The following is a 6,703-nucleotide window of genomic DNA, read 5'->3' as shown; positions in this document are numbered from 1 at the left end:
AGGCAACACATTAACCCCAACATAGAAACACAATACATAGAATGCCCACCCCAACTCACGCCCTGACCAACTAAACACATACAAAACAACAGAAAACAGGTCAGGAACGTGACATTTTCAGAATGTATATAAGGGAAATCAGGACAAATCTAATGGTTCAATACTACCATGTACAGTATTAGATTCTCACACGTACCCCTCCACCCCACTTTCTTCACATCTAGACATAAAGGGCTCTCCCCCCTCTCCTTTAAAGCCTCTCTTTAAACTGTTCACTAGTCTAAAGCGTTAGGCATGCTTTGGTTCCAGGGGCTTCTTCTCGCTTGATTAAAAAGCCTGTTTTAGAAACTCTTGGATCTGTGTTTACCCTGTGGACAGCCTCTCACAAATATAAACATACATGGCTTACAGAGGTAGCCTACACATGGAGTGGGATGAAGCTATTTTTTTTCATCTCATGTGAAGGGGTTAAATATGGTACTAATCGGCTCTAAGATATATTTGGTCATCCCTCAGCTGCTAATATGCCCTAACTGGATTTATATATTGTATGGGAATGCTCTTACTTTTTGACGTCTAACCTGCCTCTGAACCGTCAAATTTCTCTTGCACTTGATCCTTCCATTTTCTACGTTTTAGGTATTTTCAAACCCCTTAAAGCTTCTTAGTAACAGTTGGTCGATCAAAGCCACGCAGCCCACCGAGCCGCTCCTGAATTGGAGCACAAGTTTAGGATTGTCTGAAAGGAGAGTAGGACACAATAAAATGGTATGTTTGCCTCTGACCTGACTCAATAAACCAAATGTGTTATTCCAGAACTGAAGCACGAACACTGTGTAGACTTTAGAATTGTTTTCTTCAATCGTATTATAGGTCTTTTAAAGGATCCTATTTGAATGTTTTGAACCAGATCTAAACCGTTCACCATAATCTATGGTTTAAAGCACAAAGCCAGGCTACACCATGTGACCTCCAGTTACTGGTATTAGAAGTAGTATTGTCCAGTAGAACCCCTTAGCTCCTATCTAAAGAAAAACCCATGTTATCAAAGTCACCTTATGAGCTTTTAGATCCCACATACCTATTGTCATGACACCTAGTGAAACCTATAGTTTACTATAGTTTACTATAACCTATAGTTTCCTATAGTCAGTAAACACATCTACAAGGATGAATGTTTTCATGAAAACAGTTCTAATATTATTTCGACAATTGAATTACACCAATAATATAAAGAAAGTATAAAAACAGTAAATATATATATAATATATATATATAAAGAACAGTAAAAAGGAACTGCTGCTGTCATCATGACCTAGCCAGGCCTAACCATAAAATAAAACCAACTGAATGAAAATGTAATTGACCTAGGCTTTGTGTGTGTGTGTGTGTGTGTGTGTGTGTGTGTGTGTGTGTGTGTGTGTGTGTGTGTGTGTGTGTGTGTGTGTGCGTGCGTGCGTGCGTGCGTGCGTGCGTGCGTGCGTGCGTGCGTGCGTGTGTGTGTGTGTGTGCGTGCGTGCGTGTGTGTGTTATTTGGCGGGCCAGGGGAGGGAGGGGCAAGGTATCAAAGATCACACAAAGTGTATGACAGCTGACAATTTCAGGCTTTTGATTAGGATTTGTTGATATGAACAGTCCCCGGGTCTCTCCAAACTGTCTCCAGGGATTCTGGGCTGGCTGGCTGTGTAACAGACGGAACAAACAGCCAGTTGACAGAATCATCACGTGGTACAGGGGCTGTCTTCCAACCGCCTTCTCTACCTCCCCTCCCGCTGAAACCCTGGTAATTAGAGAGTCTGGGCAACATGCAGAAACAGCAGCCACAGTGAGCACCATGTCATGGGCAGTGCCAATTATGCTGCGGCCATTTTGCTTGTGGATGCAACTCCTTCAGTACAGAAGTGCTTGTTGTAATGACACACACACAGGCTACACATACAGTACACGTACACACACGGGCACGTACACACACACGTACACACACACACACGCAGACATCATTACTGGACAATTACACTAGCTATTTTTGTACACTATTTTTAACGCAGAACTAATCCTTACAGATACGGTGCTTATTATTTAGTAGTATGTCACCTCAACTGTCAGGCTGAAACCATAAGATGATGCTGCTCAATATTGTCATCTTCTAAAAAATAAAAATGTTATTTTTTATTTTTTTAGCAATAATCACGCCTCAGATGGACTTCATAGGCTATGATATCGCCTCTGCGAAATAATATTGTCATCTTGACTGTATAACTTTATCAAGGTGCTCACCTCTACACCTCTTGTTTACGTCAGACACAAATCACATGGCAGCTACTGTCATTACTAACGACACACTCACACACAGTAGCAAGGTAAGACTGTAGATCCATTTTAGCTTAATCTTCAGTGTTTTTTTTTGGCTACATTTTTTGAGGGGGGTTGGATGAATGCTCACTTGCGTTATGTATACATTTCAAATGATGACAGTAATAGTGTCAAAGTATCTTCCTCTTCGATTTTTTGGTTAAATCATCCTTGAAAAATCCAGCATAAATGGGCTATTATCTTCCGCTGTAATATTATATACCGTGGACAAACTGTCCACTTGCATTCAGCAGTAGCCATAAAATCTTTGTTGATGGAATTTCAATATCTTTAAAACACCTATTCTACTACAAAGAACAAGCTAATTGCACCATTTGCTCACCCAGCAGACAGGGGGCCACTTTAAATGTCCCCTTGTTCTATAAAGAAGCACACATATATCTACTTGAATTGGAAACGTGACCAACTCAAGGGTAAGTTATCATATGTGAAGGTGGGCATTTGACCCTAGGATGAGCCTAAAAAATACACTTAGTGTAATTTGTTCATTCAAGGTATGGTCTGGTTTTGGTCAAAAGCAGTGGTTCAGGAAATTGATTCTGTTATTGATGGTGTATAAGCAAATATGCCATGCAGTGAACATGTGATGTACTTACCATGAGTAAATGAATACAGATAGATGTTATGGGGTGGCAGGTTGCTGGATCAAAGGATGTTATGGGGTGGCAGGTTGCTGGATTAAAGGTTGCTGGATCAAATTCATGAGCTGGCAAGGTAAAAATGTGTTGTTCTGCCCCTGATGTCGATTAAGGCAGCCCCCTGCACCTCTCTGAATCAGAGGGGTTGGGTTAAATGCGGAAGACACATTTCCGTTGAATGCATTCAGTTGTACAACTGCCTAGGTATCCGCCTTCCCTATCAGAAGCTCTGAAACTGTTGTTTGTATTAGTGTCGCTTTATGTTTTCAAAAGCTTGGTTATAATGAATATACACTGCTCAAAAAAATAAAGGGAACACTTAAACAACACAATGTAACTCCAAGTCAATCACACTTCTATGAAATCAAACTGTCCACTTAGGAAGCAACACGGATTGACAATAAATTTCACATGCTGTTGTGCAAATGGAATAGACAAAAGGTGGAAATTATAGGCAATTCGCAAGACACCCCCAAAAAAGGAGTGGTTCTGCAGGTGGTGACCACAGACCACTTCTCAGTTCCTATGCTTCCTGGCTGATGTTTGGTCACTTTTGAATGCTGGCGGTGCTCTCACTCTAGTGGTAGCATGAGACGGAGTCTACAACCCACACAAGTGGCTCAGGTAGTGCAGTTCATCCAGGATGGCACATCAATGCGAGCTGTGGCAAGAAGGTTTGCTGTGTCTGTCCCCGTAGTGTCCAGAGCATGTAGGCGCTACCAGGGGACAGGCCAGTACATCAGGAGACGTGGAGGAGGCCGTAGGAGGGCAACAACCCAGCAGCAGGACCGCTACCTCCGCCTTTGTGCAAGGAGGTGCACTGCCAGAGCCCTGCAAAATGACCTCCAGCAGGCCACAAATGTGCATGTGTCAGCATATGGTCTCACAAGGGGTCTGAGGATCTCATCTCGGTACCTAATGGCAGTCAGGCTACCTCTGGCGAGCACATGGAGGGCTGTGCGGCCCCACAAAGAAATGCCACCCCACACCATGACTGACGCACGGCCAAACCGGTCATGCTGGAGGATGTTGCAGGCAGCAGAACGTTCTCCACGGCGTCTTCAGACTCTGTCACGTCTGTCACATGTGCTCATGTGCTCAGTGTGAACCTGCTTTCATCTGTGAAGAGCACAGGGCGCCAGTGGCGAATTTGCCAATCTTGGTGTTCTTTGGCAAATGCCAAACGTCCTGCACGGTGTTGGGCTGTAAGCACAACCCCCACCTGTGGACGTCGGGCCCTCATACCACCCTCATGGAGTCTGTTTCTGACCGTTTGAGCAGACACATGCACATTTGTGGCCTGCTGGAGGTCATTTTGCAGGGCTCTGGCAGTGCACCTCCTTGCACAAAGGCGGAGGTAGCGGTCCTGCTGCTGGGTTGTTGCCCTCCTACGGCCTCCTCCACGTCTCCTGATGCACTGGCCTGTCTCCTGGTAGCGCCTCCATGCTCTGGACACTACGCTGACAGACACAGCAAACCTTCTTGCCACAGCTCGCATTGATGTGCCATCCTGGATGAACTGCACTACCTGAGCCACTTGTGTGGGTTGTAGACTCCGTCTCATGCTACCACTAGAGTGAGAGCACCGCCAGCATTCAAAAGTGACCAAAACATCAGCCAGGAAGCATAGGAACTGAGAAGTTGTCTGTGGTCACCACCTGCAGAATCACTCCTTTTTTGCGGGTGTCTTGCTAATTGCCTATATTTTCCACATTTTGTCTATTCCATTTGCACAACAGCATGTGAAATTTATTGTCAATCAGTGTTGCTTCCTAATTGGAAAGTTTGATTTCACAGAAGTGTGATTGACTTGGAGTTGCATTGTGTTGTTTAAGTGTTCCCTTAATTTTTTTGAGCAGTGTATTTAGAAGAGAAAACAAAAATGTGTTTGCAATATACATATAATTCATAAAATGTCCATGAAATTGCTTCAATAGTTACATCACAGCTCCTGAAATACTGAAATTGGACTGCAGACATAACAAAAAGTCTATGTTAACAATGCATGATTGGAACCAGTAATACCAATGCTGTATATTGTATGACATTGGTCTTTTAAACCAGAAAAACATCTTTATCAGGCCACTGGAGAGAATGGTATTACATGAATTTACAATAACACCCCCCAATTCTACTAGCACTGAAATTCACAGCTCTTACATTTGAAAGAGTACTATACAACCATAAGCAGCAAAAATATGCACCTAAACCTGTAAAACTCGAATGTTTATTGCAAGTGCAAATTGTATTAGGCTTGCCATAACTGAGATAGGCCCTTTCAAAAGCCCAGTCAATAGGGCTTATGCCTCAATATTGCCTTACATGACAAAGCAGTACCACAAGAAATAAGTGGAATGTCATGTAGATGGTAAATCTCAAACAGATTAGCGCTATACTTATAAACTGCTTAATACTTTCAACATTTCCCCTCAAACTACATAGAATCCTAGTATTTCTCATTGAGGCTTGTGAAAGAGAGAAAATATAATGTTAGCTCCATGGTTTATCCTTGGACAAAGATATAGTAAGGTATTGTACTCTATTTTTATTTGGAATATTATGTTTCTGAAAATATTTTTCACGTTCATAGCCCTTGGAGAATAAAAAAAAATGACATATTGATAATTATTTGCTCGTGAGTCCCTGAGTGTTCCCAAACTGTAAACTTGACATATTGTAAACATAATTTTGTCAAGAAAATACTCAATGGACTATTAAAATGAAAACATATAATTTTCACTACTTTAGTGTGTTCCCATTCACATTGGATTGGCAACATGGTTAATAAAGCCAGCATGCCTACAGAGGTTGGCCTTAGAAACATATTCATTCCTGTATTGTTGATGCAACTATTATGATCCACCATTGTGAGTTAGGGGTGAAGCAGTGAAGTGATAGTTTAGATTTTGAAATGACATGTCTCATGTGAGAACTGGAACAGTGTTGTAGAGAAAATGGGTAAAGGAGAAGAAAAATAGATTGGCTTCGACATAGATCTTAAACATAACAATCTCTTCTCAGTGAAATATGTATACGCAGGACTCCTGAGTATAGAGAAACCCCTCTAATGAGAATATGGTGTAATTGGTGTCACTCTAAGGCAGGATTGAGATTGTTTCTTAGTGTTCCTCTATTTGTGTGCTGTCATTTCAGAAATACGCCCTGTGAACTTTACCAGTCATTTATTATTTCATTTTACTCTCTAAACAAAAGCTGTGCCCTCTTTCTGCTCATCACGCAGGCAATACCAAGAAACAGTGGCTTGTCACGCAATGTAACAAAACCATTAAACGTGCAGCTTTAAAGGGAGACGAGATGCAATTAGCCAAAAAATGACTCTGATCTTGGTGACATTTGGGAGAAATTGTAACACAATATATGCGGCGGCTCTCTGATTGACAGCCTAATCCACGTTTGATGGGCGCCACGTTCACCAAGCGGAGCGGGTCGCCGGCAGATAACGAGTACAGCTGCACAACCCTGATATATCCGCCACGACTCGTCACCGGACAAATTCCTCCGGTTTAAACGATGATGAAAGTATCGACCATTAATGACAGGATCATCTTCCTGCCTGAAATAAATGCTCTAATCCCTTTTGCCAGGTCCATGGATTCCTAATATGAGTTATATAAACTGGGAGTAATAAATCTGTGTTGGCTCAGTTGTGTTTGGAGAATTGTACCAGACCT

At 42.2% G+C, this 6,703-nt stretch overlaps 1 pseudogene; it reads right to left on the bottom strand.

Annotated features, from left to right (window-relative positions):
- Nucleotides 1-2,114: 2,114 nt before the first annotated feature.
- Nucleotides 2,115-2,238, bottom strand: LOC129842996 (U4 spliceosomal RNA; annotated as a pseudogene).
- Between the last annotated feature and the right edge of the window lie 4,465 nt (nt 2,239-6,703).

The sequence above is a fragment of the Salvelinus fontinalis genome, unplaced genomic scaffold, assembly GCF_029448725.1.
Source record: "Salvelinus fontinalis isolate EN_2023a unplaced genomic scaffold, ASM2944872v1 scaffold_0084, whole genome shotgun sequence".
Lineage (NCBI taxonomy): Eukaryota > Metazoa > Chordata > Actinopteri > Salmoniformes > Salmonidae > Salvelinus > Salvelinus fontinalis.
Note: the sequence above shows the minus strand (reverse complement) of the source record. Positions and strands in the feature narration are given on the sequence as shown.